We start from the raw sequence: 16,836 nt of genomic DNA, 5'->3' as shown, positions 1-16,836 counted from the left end.
AGCAAGCTCCCCATCTGTCTTTGTTCCTGACAGTTTGATTACCTTTATCATCATCTTTAAATGCAGAGCTGCAAATACCATTAGTGGTCATAAAGAACGGCAATTCTTCCTGACATGCCTCAACCACAGTGTCCTCCTCGACTGGCGGCAAGGAGCACAGGCCAGCCGTCTTTCTCCTGTGAGTTTGGGCTGGGAGTCTCAGCCCCAGCTGTCAATTCACCTTCATCTGATTGTCTTCTTCCCTGCATTTCATTTCAGACGTCTCCAGGATTTCCAGCCTTCTTCTTGGTCTAGTTGCTCATCCCTGGAGCGCAGGAGTAGAGAGGGGCATCCCTGGGTGTGTGATCAAGGAAATCTTATGTCACTCGACTTGCCTTGAACAAAGCGGAAAGTGCAGAGGACCAGCTACATCTGGGAGAGAAGAGACCTCTGCTTCCCATGGATGCTGGTGGAGCTCACCTGGCCTTGGCCAACTAGGGAGGAGCTCCAAAAGGATCATGAGATTTTCTGTTTGCTAGTTCTCTAGGCAAAGTAAGAGGACAGTTGGTGAAGGTTTGTCACAGAGGTGGGTTGAATAAGAGAAAACAGAATTTGGTGGTCGGGAGAGTCTAAAATAGCATCTTGGGATATGTTGTACTGATCAGCTGCCCCATCTCTTAGCTCTCAGCCAGAGCATGTTCCAGCATTCCCTGGCCTGGAAAGCTGACCTTAAAGGCAGGACAGGACACAGTCAGGGTGTGAGGAGGACAGTGCTGAGGGCTGAGCATGTGCCCAAGGATGTACCAGGCATGGGGCCAATGGGGCACACCAATTCTCTTCGGTCCCTGACATTTCTCTGTTCACCAGTGAAGCCAACCCTGGAAAGAAGCACACATCTGGTCCACGTGTCTTATCGTTTGCCAGCCATCCCTGCTGATCTCTCCTTGCCTGTGAGCACCCGCGCTTTGCTTCCCATCAAACTGCCCTTGAAGCGACGCAGCAAAGTGCCGGGTGTACCTTTGCTGCCGCTCTCATCTCGGCAGCCCAAGGCTTTCGGTTTGTTTAGCTGACAGGGAGCCTGGGTCAAGGTTTTTACAGGCCAAGCTGAATCCAAACAGCAAGAACACGCAGGTGAGCTCAGAGCCAGGATTTGGGCTGACAGCGGCACTGGCAGGAGGGGCAGTACCATGGCAGGGACCAGGGCAACGCGGACAGAGAAGGGGGATGCTGGTGGTGGATGGGATGGGAAGCCGTGGGGTCCCTCTCATGCAGCCCCAGCCGATTGTTGGGTAGCGGGGGCACATCACAGCCAGGCAGCAGTCCCCAAGGCAGGGCTGGGAAGGAGCTCCTTGCCTGGAGCCCCGCACAAGCCCCAAGGCGTCTCCGGTACCGCTAGAGGCAGCTCTTGTTTTGAGCATGGAGAAAGCAGCCAGGAGCTCGCAGGCACCGAGCTGCAGCCCAGGGACTACACTGCAGGCAGGAGCGACAGGGCTGCTCCTGCCTGCCCTGAGCAACGGCCCTTCCTCCACCGATGACCTGCAGCCCCTCGCCACAACCCACCCGGGGTCCGACAGCCCATTCAGCAGCAGCTTTTCTCCATGGTGGTAAATACAGTGTGTTCAAGCCTAGGTGGGCAAGGGGACCCCCAGCACCGTGCCGGCCAGCCTGAACCCAGGCAAGAAGGGGTTGTAGGGGACATGGGAGGCTCAGGGTGCTGAAGCCAGCACCTGGGAGCAGCAATGTCCGAGGGAGGAGGCTGGAGTAAGAGCCGTGTGCCCACCCATCCTGCCCTCACTGAGAGCAATTCCCTGCCACTGGCATCCTGCGGCAGGAGGGCGGGAGATAAAGGCCAACAAGGAATAGATTTGGTTTGTCCTTCTTTCTTTGTAGATTAACGGATCCAGCTCTGACTGAGGGATTGAGTGATTACAGAAACTTAATTGCATGGGGGAAACATTTCCTAGCAATTAATTATGTGTCCGTCTTGACTCGCTGGGTGTTTCCCTTCGCACCACGAATGGCAGCGACAGCCCTCGCATGGCACGCTGCCCCGGCACTCAGGGACACAGCCGGTCCCAGGGAAGGGCAATGGCAGCCTGGGTGGCACACACGGCTTGCACCCACGCTCGGCGCTTCAGGACAAGCCCTGCCAGATGGATGCTGCCTTGTGCTGCAGTTGTGCTCCTGCCTGCTGCGTGCCTTGGGGAGCCCCGGAGAGGCTGGATGCACTCACCCACCCTCCACTCAGTGCAGGCAGCACGGGCAGCACAGGCAGCCAGGCAAGTCCTCGGTGGCCGAGGAGGTCCTCCGCAGCCACCCACCCCTCTCTGCTGCACCGGGGTTCAGCCTGGGTGATTACCAGCATTGCTCTTTTCATTTCAGTGCAGCAGGAGAAGAGGCTTATGGTTGCCTTAAAGGAAGAAATGATGCATAAAAATATTTGATCAATTAAGCCAAATGATTTGGCAAGTGCAGGCTCCCGCTGTACCCATCCTCCTCACAACTGCCTCATTATCCAGCCCTAAATCATGCTGTCACAGCTTTTTTTGACTTGGGGGGCAGAGGGAGGGAGGGAGGGAAGGAGGGAGCTGCTTTCCAGCGTTAACCTCCAAAACAGCAAACCCTCTCCCTGAGCGGGAGCGGGGCAGTGAGTCACCGAGAGCATCCCGCCCGTCTTCCCCCGCCGCCCCCTCGCCGCTCGCTCGCGATCTGCCTGCGCTGCTGCTCCTCATTAATTTGATTGCGGAGCAAGGAGCGGAGACGTGATTGCAGTGGCTGGAGCAAGGGCTGCGTTAGCCGGCGTGGGCTGGTGCGGAGGCTGCAGGGCTCCATGCTGGCTCTGCCTGGGACCAGAGGTGCCTTTTTGGTGCCATCCCCACAGTCGCTGGCTCGGTCACTCACTGCTGTCTGGGAAGTATCCCAGGAAGGGGACACATATCTCATCAGTGGGGTGGGAAGGTCTGGAGGTGACCCAGGGAGGGGGTCTCCACTCTCCTCAGGTGCCAAAATGAAGAGGGGTCGGATCCTGCTTGCTTCTGTCCATGCCATGTGCGACAAGTGTCTGGAGACCCTCCTCTTGCCTTAGCTGGGACAAGGGGCCCCTGGAGCCCCATACCAATGGACACACCTGCACTGTAGTATCAGATCAGCCTCTTTTCACTAGGAAACCATGAGGGAATTGCACCAAGAGGCTTTTGATACGAGCAGGTCCCAGGGGGACTCTGTGTGTGTGCGTGAGCCCCAGACACCAGACATGGAGTCTTTCACTGTTCATTAGTCAGGAGAGAAGCAAAATCTGTCTCTCTGGGAGCCTCAGTATTTCACAGGCCCAAGAAATCGCCTGAGGACCTGTTTCGTGCATCCTCAGGACAATGGAGCATCCCTCGCCCTGCACGCAGGGAATCCCCTCCCCAGGTGGGAGGGTTCACCCTCCCTTGGGAAGGGTCTCCCTCACCTGCGCTGCCTCGGCTGTGCCCTGGATGCTGTGCTAGGTCTGTCTGACTCTCTGAAGACCAAGTCTGCTAAATGAGTTTGGAGCCAGACCCGTCGATTCACTCTGCTGGGAGAGTGAAACAGCTGCAAACTCATCTGTTCGAGGAAGCAGAGCCAGGCAGCCAGAGCATCCCTGCTGTGCTGGCCCCCTCCACAGCACAGACAGCCCAAACCAGACCCTTCCACCCAAGAAAACCTTCAACCCAAGAAGAAAAATAGGGGACCGTGTGGTATAAACACAGACCCTTGCATACAAAATTGCTTTGGCTGGGGTTAACCAAAAATGTGTGGTTTTCTCCTGCCGGCACCACCCCAGCAAGCAGGGCAGGGCAGGGATGCTGGCTCTGGCAGGCAGGCTGGAACCCCGCCAGTCCCTGGGACCTGCCACACTGCTGCGGCCGCCAGCAGATCGGCTTGGTGCTGGGTAGCCGATGCCAGAGTGACAGCTCGCATGGGTGGCATGTTCAATCCTCACTGTTTAGTTTCCGTGCCTTTTTAACGGTGTCAAAACAAGAGATGCTCCTGCTGCTTTCGCAGCCTTGCTAATTGGCTGCAAAGAGCAGATTTCTGTTCAAATTGCAGCTACTTTTGAACTTCGGACTTGCCTTTAAAATCCAGTTCCTATGAGGTTCCCTCCCCTCCTCCTTCCAAACGTGACTCTGCTCTGGCTCGCAGAGCTGCCAAGCAGCACAAGCAGCAACCTGCTCCCGCAGCCCTCCTTGGAGGAACAAGGGCAGGTCGCACAGCCCACAGGGATCCCACAAGGGCTTTTCTGCTCCTGTGCTTGTCACCCCGGGCTCCCCCAGCCTCTGGGACCTCTGGAAATAGAGGACTGGAGAGCCCATGCCAACCCATTACCTGCAGCCTGCAAGCGAGACCCTCTCTGGGGAGCATCTCTTGGGCTGAACCTCCAGCAGACGCTGTGGTGTCTCCAGCCTTTCCCACTCCGGCCTCATTGTAGTCCCTTCTCCCTACTCCAGTGACAGTTCATTTTCCCCCGACAAACCTCTTTCTTTGATTGCATAGGTGCGGGATAACACCATGCGTTGGGTGCTGAGTGAAGCACCTGCATGAGTCACAGCCATAACTGCGCTCTCTGCCTGTCCTCCACCCACGCCCCAGCTCAGTCACCTCTGCAGTTCGGATTTTTTCAGTCTGTTTTCCAGCTCTGCCGAAGTCAGTAACAGTTTGAGCTGCACAGCAGGGCTGGAGCCTTCCTGACGGCACACGCCTGGCGGGCTCTGGTTTTCCTTAGATGAGGCCAAACAGGAGCTCTGGAAAAGCCCGACTGAATCCAGTGGCAGCCGGAGAAGGGCTGGTGAGCTGGGACATCTCCAGGCTCAAACTGCGATCTTCTCCAGGGAAACTGGGAAAACCACACTACAAGACTGGCCCAGGCCCAGGCCCTCGGCAGAAGCGATGCAAGCAGGAATGGGGGAGCTAGGCAAAACCCCCAGACCCCTCTCTGGTCACCCCCGAGCCTGCACTAATGAAAACCCAGGTGATGTCCATGTGTGCAATGCCAGGAGGACAAGCCCACGAAGATGGCGCTTGCACTAACACACACACACAGCCGAAGCGCTTGCCAAGACCCTGTTGCTCAGGAAAACAGCCTAAGACTTGCAAGGAACTACTTGCCAGAGCAGAAAAGGTTCATCTCCAGCACATCCTTCACTCAACAGATGTGTTTCAGGTCCTGCTAAGCTGTAAAGAGGCTGGCCAGGAGTCCTCGATGGGGGCAGATGGGCTCAGCTCCATTAGCCATCATTAATTAGCCAAAATGTGCTGACCATCATGAGCCACAAAACCAACCTGCTGCTGGGCAGGAGGCATGGCCGGAGACAGCCACGGCTGGATGCAGTGCCGGAGGCTGCTGGGCACAGGGGAGGAGAAGCTGGATTTGCATGAAAAATCATGGTGAAAGCACACTCAATGGGAGTAGTTGGAGCAACAATTCAGGGTTTCTACATTACTTAACAATTTCAGCTCACAGATGGAAATATCCAAGAGAAGCATTTCGTAAATCACATGGTCTGTGGTTTTTCCCTTTTTCCCTGCTGCGTTATGATGGAAAATTGCAGCTGGTGTTTCCAAAAGCCATGAAATACCGTGCAGGCCCTGGCAAGTTCACATCCAGCTGAAGCAAACTCCACTCCAGCTTGCTCCTCGCCTTCAAAAAGGTCACCAAACCCAACAGCTGCATTTGCTGACTGTAATTTGCACCTTTCCCCCACCTCATTTGGCTGCTCTGATGCCTTTCGCATCAGCGTTGATTCAGCGTTGCTCTCATGCCAGCCTTGCACCCCTTGAACACAACTGCAACCAGTGGATTTCTGATAGGAAACATGGAAAAGGGCATGGGCTGGCAGCTGTGAGAGAAACAAAAAGGGATTTTTTTATATGATTCTCCAATAAAAAGAGAAAAGATGGGGACTTTGCTAAAGATTACCATGCTGTATCCAGCAAGAGAAGATGCTTGGGCCCAGAAGATCTTCCCTGCTGCTGCATCCCTCCGTGGCCAGGCAAAAGCACGGCGAGCGCTGAGGCAGAGACACCCGGTAGCGCTTGGTGCCGCGGCTCTGCCTTCAAAACCACGTTCTCCGTCTGTGCTCAGTCTCAGCAGCGCAGCGGTAAATTGTCACCGTCCTTTCCCTGATGCTGCCCCAGCTGCCCTCGCACCCCTCCCCGTGCCCAGAGCCTGCCCCGGTTTACTCGCAGGGCTCGGGGCGAGCATCGTGCCATCGACTGGGAGCAGCAGCATCTTCGTGCTGCAGCCCAGGACACGCTGGGGTCTAGGAAGTGGCCCCTTGATTACCCTGGAGCTATGCTAATGGCTTTCTATTTTAATTACATGGAAGTCTAAATGTGCTGCAGGGTCTGGCTAATTCTGCACAGCACAGAGGAAGGCCTGTGCATCACCCGGCAGCTTATTTTTTTTGCATAATAAAGGTTAAGTGACACTGGGGACATGTGTCTTTTACGGTCCAACATCAGCCGCCTGCAGGTCCCGAGAGCCACGAGCAGGAGGGGAAAGGGAGGGAAGGAAGGCAAAATAAACAGATAAATCCCTGGAACATATGGCTTGTGCTTGGTATCTTTACGCATGAGGCACCCCACTTAATAAAAGTTTAGGATGGAAAAGCCAAATAAAATTGATAATCTGCCCAGGGAGGGTGATTCAGATGAAGTAAGCACATTACAAGGGGGTGACTGATTTACAGTTTTCTTCTATTTGCAGTTTTATGACTATTACAGTTATTCTTGTGAATATAATTCATTACTGTGCTATTATTCCCAGAAGTGAAAATCAAAGGTTTATCAGCCGACACTGGCAAGCATGAAATACTGCCCCAACGCGCAGCTCTATGCTGGAATCAAAGCTCAAAACCAACCAAGGAGGCAGGAGCCGAACGCTCGCCTCTCCCCATCCCCGGGTCCCCTCCCGGCGTGCGGGCAGGGGCAGGCAGCTCAAAGCCAGCAGCATTTCCCAGCTGGGCAGGGAGGAGGCGATGAACCAGACGGGCATCCGCACAACTGGGATCTCATCCTCCAAAAGATGACGGACACAGGAGTGGGAGAGTGAGGGTGGTTCGGTTATTTGGAAAAAAGTAATACAGGCATGTGTGCTGGCGGGCAGCCCTGGGGCGGGCACAGGCAGGGGGGGAGCTACAGGAGCCAGGTACCAAAGAGGGGTCAGGCACGCTGGGGCCACGGCACGCTGCCAGGCATGGGTTTGGGCACAGCATCTCGCTGCGCTGCGAGGTGCCGGTGGGGCAGGGTGATGGGCTCGAAACCAAGAGAGCGTGACCTGGAGCCAGAAAGAATGAGTTCAAGGGAGGGTTTAATTTGACTAACAGCCATAGCTGGCATAAATGGACTAAAACAGGGTTTTATCCATCCTAAAAAGCAATGAAGAGAGGACTGCAATTTACTTTAGGTTGCTGCTCAGTGGATACCTGATTCTGTAGCCCACGTTTAACACAAAAGCCATTGTTCCTGTGGTGAGGTTTCTCCGGCGGCAGCTGAAGCCCAGCCCCAGCCAGCCGCTGGTGCAGCTGGTGCAGCCCGACGGCACAGCCCTCCCCGGCTGCATCCTGTGGGCTTTCAGGCTTTGTCACTCCCGCACACCAGCCTCAGCTGTGAAAACCAAATCTCTTCCAGCCTCCTTTTGCTCCTCTTTTCAACAATTTTTTGTCTGAAGCACCACCCTTTTCTTTCCCCTGTTTGACTCCATGACGGATCCTCATCCCAAAGGCTTCTTTGCGGCACTCCAGATACTCCTGCCGTCCTACTCCAACGTGGATAGATATCAGCTCTTGATTAAAAGAACTCCAGAAGCTAATGGCAAAGAAAGCCCTGCACAGCATGGAGACCCTGCAATAACCCCCTGTGAATGCAGAGAGGAGAGGAGAGGAGAGGAGAGGAGAGGAGAGGAGAGGAGAGGAGAGGAGAGGAGAGGAGAGGAGAGGAGATGGAGCCCCAGATCAGCACGTCTGGGCCAGGCCAAGGGCCCCTTCAGCCCAGCATCCCAACACTGGTCCTGGCCAAGAGCGGGTGTGATGGAGAGAGCAGGAGGGATCAGGCAGACTTGAGGGACACTTCCCTGGTGTCCGCCCATCTGGGTCCCAGAGCTTGTCTCGGTGCCTAATAGCTCTTGATGGATTTTTTTTTCTTCCTACAATTTGTCTAATCACTGTCTGAAGGCTTGCAAAGTTTAGGCATTCACAGTATCTTCTGGTAATAAGTCTCTGGCTGAAGGGCGCACTGTGGGAGGAGATTTGTGTGCTTTCAAAGCCTCAGCCCGTGGCACTGGGATCTAAGTCACATATGAGGATGGGAAACATGAATGCAGAGGCAAAGAGTTTACTCCTCATCACTACAAAGTGCCACAGTGGGAGCAGAGTCTCTGAAGTCTCAATTGCTTAAAAGGAAATAAAACTGTCACCAGCTGCGTTATCAGAGTCTGTCCTCAGCCCTCTGCTCTCTCCCACCCTAGAAATGGCACATTCCAGAGCAGCTGAAAACAAGCCGCCAGGACGAGCTGGAAAGGCTGTTTAACAGCTTTAGATCAGGAAAAAAAACCAAACCCCACACTTAAACAAATGTGCCCATAGCACTGGAGTGAGCTGAGCCTCTGCCCACATTCCAAACTGAAGCACATGTCAAGTGCTCTGTTGAGAAGGGGCAGTTTGCTGAAGCCAAGAGCTGCGATAGAGAGATGTGACCAGAGCAGCAAAGGCTCAGCCTAATGGCAGCCCCTCCCGCGGCCCCTCGGACTGGCAGTGCCAGCTCAGGCCGCTCATCCCTGTCCCACAGCCACGGCCAGGCGCCAGGCTGGGGCTGTCCTTGGCTTCCCCAGCGCCACCAGCACGGCAGGTTCCAGCCAGCGTTCCATGTAGCAAGCAGCTCCTATTTAGCTGCAAACGGCACAAAGTAAGGGCAAATCAGCTGCAGCCATAACCGTGTACTTTCCCTGCCAGAGGCTGGGGACAGGAGGCAGTGGGGTCCTGAAAGTGCCCAGCGAGGACACAGCTCCAGACTGAGCTAATGGCACATGTGCGGCCGAGAGACTTTAGCATCACGGTTAATTGTGATGAGCAATAAAATTCCAGCTGGGGATGAAGGTCCCAGCGCCTGCCAATTAGTCCTGGCATCCTGAAGACAGACTGTAATGGGATTATTGAACCAGTCCTATTATGCACTAAAGTGTTCGGAGAACCTCGCCACTGTGCTGCTGCTGAGCTGATGAGAGCGATGTGCACACCAGCACACGCTGGGAAGGGCTGTGTGGGGAGCTGGGATGGGAACAAGGCACCCGCCCACCCTTCCCACGAAAAATAAGCACTTTTCTCACTCCCTGGCTAAAGCATTCATCATGCCAAAGGTGTCTGAGTCGACAAGCAAGTGGTAAAGCTGGGCAGTGACCAAGATTTTGCTGTTTAAGATAAAAATGGATTCGTTTTCTCTCTTGAAAGACAAACTCAGAGAAGCTGCATCAGCCCCCAGCTGAGAATATTTAAAAGGCAGCACTGATGCAAGAAGCTGTTTGCTTGGCCATCTTACTATAATGGCAGGTATTTGTGATTTGGAGCTTTTTCCTTGGCAGCCCTGCCGAGATTTCGTGTTCACTACAATTAAGGGCGGGAGGATGGGCTCAGCCTGCCAAAGGAGCCGCCGCTCTCTCCGGCTCACGGGTGACATTTGGAGCCAGCAGGTTCACCACGGCAGACGACGGAGGGAGCATTTTGCAGACTCCTCATCGCAGCAGCTGCCGAAAATATGTGACCCTCTGGCTCTGCTTGCTGCAAATGTTGCTGGAGGGATCTCTCTTTGATGGGGGAGAGACCAAAACTGCTATTTAGATGACAGCAACGCTGGCAAACGCTGGCCAGGGAAAGGCGCAGACACTTGCGTTGTGGGTGCTGCACCCTTGCCTCCCTGTGCCTCCCAGGAGAGTGCCCGTGGCAGTCGGTAGCTCAGAGGCAGGGACCACGTCTGGGTGTGTGCCCGTACCACAGCCCATGCAGTGCCATCCTCAACCCTTCCTGGAGCTCTGAAGCCACTAACTACCGCAGAGAGCCCCTGGCCCGGTCTGGAGCTGAGGTCTCCTGAATTGTCACACAGTGCCCATGGCCCCTGTTCCCCTTGGTGCCCATCGCTCGCTGCTTTTGGCTGAATGGCCAAAATGTGGCTTCATTTTGCACTGTGGACTTGGCCATACAGATAAAGTAATACTGTGCTGAGAAAGGTCATCTCCTGCTCATGGCTCACTCCAAAACTCCTCCTCTGGTGCAAGGACTTGGCCATCGAAGAGCTCTCTGAACTCCTCGATGGAGGGACCCAGGAGCATTCTGTGGGGCTCCAGCCCCTCCGCTCGGCCCCGTCCCCCCTCAGCAGCGCTGCTCCTGCAGGACTTAGGGGGCAGGAGCCCAGGCAAGCCGGGGACAGTGCCTACCCTGGGGGAGGACTGTAGCCACGGCAGTTTCACAGGCAGATGACAGGATTGAATCAGACGCCATTTATTAGGCAATAAAGGGGCAGACTAAGTGGAAAATGAGTGAGGTGGGAGAGGATGGGTTCTGGGCTGTGTCTGCAGGAAGCATTAGTAGGACATGGTTTACAGGGATGAAAAGCCATTTGATTATTAGGGTGACATTTAGTGCCCATGGCTGCAGGAGAGGAAACACTGCTGCTTTTCCCCCTGCTCAGCACAGCGCAGGGCCAGGACTCGTCTGGCCATGCCCGAGGGCTGCAGCAAGGTGGAGGAGCACAGCCACCGTGGCCGAGGCTGTGCCATGATCCAGGGAAAGATCAGCAAAGGTCCTGCTGCCAGAGCAAGGCTGCTCTGCCCATGCTGGGCTGCAGCCATTCGCTCCTAAAAAAGTATTAAGAGGGTCTGAATTTTACCTCCAATCCATAAGGAGCTTTGCTTTTCTGCCTGGGAGCCTGGCGCGAGGTGCCTCAAGGTGGCGATTCATTTCACCTTTATCATCCAGGGCAGATGCCCCCAGGCTCCTGGGAAGGCTCAGCCAAGATGATGTGCACATCTCAGAGCCCAGGGAGATGCAGGGAAATGCCCTGGGAGCCACTTGTGACCCACAACCTGCCCTGCCATCCCCATGAGACCAAGCGACACTGACAGCCCGCAGCCACACTCCGAATTGACTCTGAATCCATCATTTCCACTGCATTAATTTCTACTTATTATTGATCGCCTTGTAACATGCTAGGACTGTGCTGTGCTCCACCAGCCATGAGTTATAAGCCTATCAATATTTGGCTGTGGTAAACGGTGTGCCCTTAGCAGCCACCCTCCCCTCGTGGTGAGGAGAGGAGAGGAGAGGAGAGGAGAGGAGAGGAGAGGAGAGGAGAGGAGAGGAGAGGAGAGGAGAGGAGAGGAGAGGAGAGGAGAGGAGAGGAGAGGAGAGGAGAGGAGAGGAGAGAGAGGAGAGGAGAGGAGAGGAGAGGAGAGAGGAGAGGAGAGGAGAGGAGAGGAGAGGAGAGGAGAGGAGAGGAGAGGAGAGGAGAGGAGAGGAGAGGAGAGAGCTCCCCGCACTCCCACTCTGCATCCCAGGGCAGCAGCCATCGGGTTGCAAATCCTAATGGTGCCATTGAAAGCACTTACCTGCTCCTAACGGAGCGTAATGCACTAATCACAGAGCTAATCACCATAGTGGATTCTGCTATAGGTAGAGCACAGCCCTTCTCTCCTGCACTCCGGAGGTATTTGGGAGCCAGAGAAGAGAGGAAGACCAGGGGATATCAGTTGTTTATGCGTTTAAAGACTTTAGGGTCAGTAGCCAGGATTTATCCTGAGTTCGAGGCGAGCACCAGTGCAGTGCATTTGGTTTGCCCAGGGCCAATTTCCCACCAGTGGGACCAAGACCCACATACTGGAGCCACTTCTCAGCCCACATTTGTGTCCCAGCACCCCTCTCACACCAGCACCGCTCCAGCCACGCGAGTGCCTGCCGGGACACCCTGAGCTCTATCTAGAAGCGGACTAAAAAGCACACAAAAACTCCTGAGCTCCTTTTGTAGATTGGTGCCATGACCTCGTCCCGAGGACGTGTTTGAGTTATTTAAGCTGCAAATTGTCCTGCAGTCCCCAAAGCAGGAGAAGGCTCCAGCTGGGCAGAGGCAGGAGCAGGAGTTTTGCTGGGAGCAATGGCTGCAGGGCAGGGACGTAACGAGCTGATGAGCAAGTGCCAGGCTGGTCACCATGAGCATCCAGATAAAACCCACTGCTCATTTATCCCACGGGTGAAACAGGGTCTTATGACACGTGGGAGCACCCCGCAGACCCCACTTGGCACTGGGCAGCTGCCTCCAGCCCCGCTCGCCTGCCCCAGTGCCCTGCGGGGTGTCCTCGGTACTCTCAGCAGCCTTTGCAACCCGCTGCCTAATGAAACGTGCAGGCAGCAAGGGGAGAGGGGGGAGGCTCGGGCTGGAGGGTCTCCCAAAAGCAAACAGTACCTTGATTTATTAAAAATTAGACGCTCAAGGGCTCAGCTCACACTTGGGACTCGGGTACAAGAGCCATGCACGTGCTGCAAGCGAGTGGGTGCCTGCGGCCAGAGAACGTGCCATCAGGGCAGCCTCTGTGGATACTGGAGGTAGGAGCAATATCAGAGGGGGTTTTCTCCTCGTGTTGCAGGGCGGGAGATGGGCAGCAGCAGGAACCATGTCCCCCAGCAGCACTTTGTGTGATTAGGTGCACTAAAGGACAGAGCGGCTGTGGCATCAGCTGCTTTGGAGACGCTGGGAGGGAGGGAGCATTGATCTCTTCCCGGCTGACAGTTTCTGTGACTGGCGGCAGCAATTAGAGCATCCCAGAGGAGGATGCGGAGCCACCGCAGCCACAGAGCACTAACAACAGTGGCAGAGGTGAGACAGGACTCGGTCCGGGTCATGCCGGTGATGCTGCACGCTCACAGTTTCACGCCTGGGGGATCTGAAGTGTGCACCAAGAGCCCCGGGGCTGTCACTTGTGTCCCACAGCACCACGACGGCTCCTCACTCCAAGGAGAGCACACTGGGATGTCCCAGCTCACTAACAGCATCCTCGTGTCAGGGAGAGGGAGGGAGAGCTGGTGGCCTCCCCCAGGACAGGCAGGAGAGGAGTCGAGGTTGGGCTCAGGACAGGGCAAGATCAAATTGCTCAAGCAGGCCATGAGCAGCAGCACTTCCCCCATTGAATTCCCTCTCATTTGGCTTTGCTTTTCTTCTTACCACTTTTTCTACCCTGAAGGGCTTTCTGCACACAGCAGTGCGGTCTTCCCAAAGCCCTCACCTTGAAATGTTGTGTCAAGACACCACTTCCCTGCCACCTCCTGCTAATTGCAAGATAAGCCTGGATTTGAGGAGGGATGGCACACAATATTTGTGTGCACCAGGGATCAAAGGGATGCCAAACATGGAGAGCCAGAACAAGGACACCCAGTGAGACAAGGGGTTTGCGGTGAGGTCCCCGGAAGGTATTGGGAATTGCAGTGTTTGCTGCACAGCCCCATTGGTTTGAGAAGGGTGATGGGTTTCTTTACTTTACAAGAGCTGACATGCTTTCAGATGACCTGCCATAAGCTGAGACACGAGGGAGAGGACAAGGAGGGCTGGCTCTTGTCGCTCTGGGACAAGCACACCCCTGTAATGCTGCTCCTGGCAGAGCTCACACCCGGCTCAGTGGCTGGTCCATCACCAGGCAAAACTGCTTTTGCCTTGAACAGCTCCTCAGCTCTGGACACCTGAGCAAATCCTCCAAGAAAGCAGAAATCCCCCGGTGTGGGACACCGTGCTGATGGTACAGCCACACACACCAGCTTCCTGTAGGTTATATTAATAATTTTTGTTGTAGGTAATTTTTGTTGTCCTGAGCTGCAGACTCAGAAATGCTAGTTTCTTGCCTTCGTCAAAAACCAGAGCAGCTCTGCATATGCATTAAAACCCAGCACACGCGATTTATCTCAAACCACCTGAACTTCTTGTTCTAGTGTATTATCTGCCAGCATCCACCCTGGGAGGCATTACATGGCATTTCTCTGCACAGAGCCCCAGTCCATCAGAGCCTCGGTGCTTTAGATCATATTACCTCAATAAGACGTAAGCTGTGGGAAAAAAAGAGCAAATGCTGCAAAAATGACAGGGAGCCTGCAAGCACATATGGAGAAAAGGCAAAGCAACTTTTGGGTTTCCCATCCACGCTCTCTTGAGTATCCTATTAAATTTACAAAGCAACCGGAGGCAGAGCCATCCAAAGCCCAGCTGTTTTGCAGCCGTGCAGCGGGAATTGCTCTCGGCCCCACGCTGCAGTTTGTCAAATGACATTTTCATCTTTAGAGGCTCTTAATTAGCCCCTTCATCGTTTGCCAAAACCCTCTTTGGTTTTACAGCCTACATGTTGGGATGCGGCGACCCTGGATGCAGGATCCTAGCATCCTGGATGGTGCTGCCCTATTCCCACAGGACCATTCCAGTTCCCTCTACAGCCTCTATGGAAATACACAGCAGCACTTTCCTCCAGCCCCCCAATATTTTTTCCAAGTCATTTATTTCTAAGAAACTTAGAAACAGGCTTAAAACCCTCCTTTTTGGCTCCATTACTCTAAAGCACCGATGCTATAAACAAACGGCAACAGTCTCAAACCTCTGGGCAGAGGCTCCTTGTTTGGGGGTGACCCTCTCCCGAGCCAGGCTGCTCCTCGGGGCTGCGATGCTGCTCCCCTGAAAGAGCATGGGGCACCTGCAGAGCTCTGGGGGGGCTCAGAGGGGGCTGCGTCATGCCCGCAGCCACTGCCAGCCCGTGCAAGAGGGGGGGCTGTGATGGCCCCTTCCCACTAACCTCCAACCGGAGAGGGAAAGCGCAGGGATGAAGCAGGACCTAAAGCATCACGGGGCTCCTAAGTGACTCAGAGGAGAGCAGCAAAACAGCGCTCCCTTTATTGATTTATTTATAGAGAATGAGATATTAATGCAAGACCTGTTGTTTGAACTGGTTTCTTCTCGCCGTGCTGAGAGAGAAGCCCTGCTGTGCCCGAGTGTGTGTGTGTGTGTGCATGCGTGGAGGCGTGTGCAGAGTGCTAATCCCTGCCCGGTCCCCTCCTCGCTCCATCTGTTCCTTCGGATGATTCGCTTCGACTTCTCAACTTCCTATTCCCCTTTCCCCACCCTGAGCAGGGAGCGGCTGGCAATTAAAATATTAGCAGGGGGGAACCGTTTCATAATGCACATGATTATTCCCTGGTCCAAGGAATTTTAATTAGCTGAAAATACCGAAGAACAAGTTTTGCAGGTCAGACTCTGCAGCCTGGCGGTGAGACCTCACTGGCTGCCTTCTCCTGCCCGCAACATGCTTTGGATGGTCCGTTATTGCTCGGTCAGAGCTTGTGCCTCCAGATTTTCCTGCAGCTTTATTATTATTTTTATGTCTTGAGTTTTATGATATACAGGCTTTACAGCAGGGTATTTTTTGTGATTTTTTTTTATCTTGGTTTTGTTTTTTGCTCAGTAGCATAACGAGATGATGGGATTTATGGACAGCTCTGGGTTTTCTGTTACAGCTTTTCTTAGCAAGATCATCACTTTTGTCACTACCCCTGCTGACCTTTCTCTCTGGCTTTGGTGGTCCCCAAGAGATGCAGCCCACATTAGTCTCCAGCTCTTGTTCAAGCAACCCAAGCAGTGATCACACAGGAGCTGTTGTAGCTAAATAAAAGTTTCAAGAACAGCAGGGTTTTAAAAGTCTTCTGAGATATTTCTGCTGTCATCCATTAACACCAGCTTGGGCAAAGCCCTTCTTATGGGGGACAACGGCAAAAAACATCCTCGGTTGGAAGGCTAAGGACTAATGCAGCAGTCTTGAACGACCGGCTGGGGACTGAGAAAGCAGCTGAGAGCTGCAGCAAAGCCAGGAGCTATAAATTGGAAAATGGATAAGAAGAACCAGGGTGTTATTTCTTAATAATGCCAAACTCAGGTCTCAGGTAGGGAAGATGTGAGCCAGCCCCAGTGTGTACCCGAGCTGCTCTGGGAGGAGCTGCCCCACGGCCGAGGAAGCAAAGGCTCTGCCTGGCCGTGAATTTGGCGCTGTGATTTTGAGGGCAGCAGCCACAGAGGCTGAGGGATCCCCAGAGGCCAGCGGGGATGAACCTTCCTGCGGTTTTGTGATGAAGGGAGAGCAAAGAGCACCCTTCAGCTGAGATCGTGGTGAGAATTTTGGAAAGCCCCCGCCAGGCAGCCAGCAGCCTTTGCAGGCTGATTCCTGATCCAGCCCCGTCTCAGAAGCAGGGCACTCAAAACACAGCATCGACCGTGTTTTACCTTAAGTGGGCTAATGAGATTCACTCGTTAAAAACCCCGCCAGCCCGTCCACCCACCCAGCAAGAGTGTGAGGATAAAGATCCAGCAAAAATCTTCTCCCCCTTCATTTTGTGGAGTTAACACTTGAGTCTTGTGATTTCCTTTAGCTGGAGTCCCGGAGCGGGCACTGAAGGATGAAGGGATGCCGGTACCATGGATTTGCTCCTTCAGCATCTCTCAAGGAAGGACAAGGGCCAACAGCTCCCTTTTCACACCCTCATCTCTGACAATTTGCAGAGATGAGGACATTTCAATACTTTTGCATACACTTTGCAAATATTGCCCCACACGTTTGGCCAAATACTGGATTTTTTTCCCCTCAAGCAAAAAATCCCAGTTGCAATGTGGTCCATGATAGCGCTAAGACAAGTGCAGAGATGGAGGTGTCCCTTACAAGGGTGCCTTTCCTAGATCTGTGCTTTAGCTTAGCAATTACAAGATCATTATCTTGCAAGTCCTTCCCTGGAAAAGACTATGGAGGAATCACCGGGGGTTTTACACGAGTGGCAC

Source organism: Gymnogyps californianus, chromosome 14 (genome assembly GCF_018139145.2).
Source record: "Gymnogyps californianus isolate 813 chromosome 14, ASM1813914v2, whole genome shotgun sequence".
NCBI lineage: Eukaryota > Metazoa > Chordata > Aves > Accipitriformes > Cathartidae > Gymnogyps > Gymnogyps californianus.
This window is presented reverse-complemented; position numbering follows the sequence as displayed.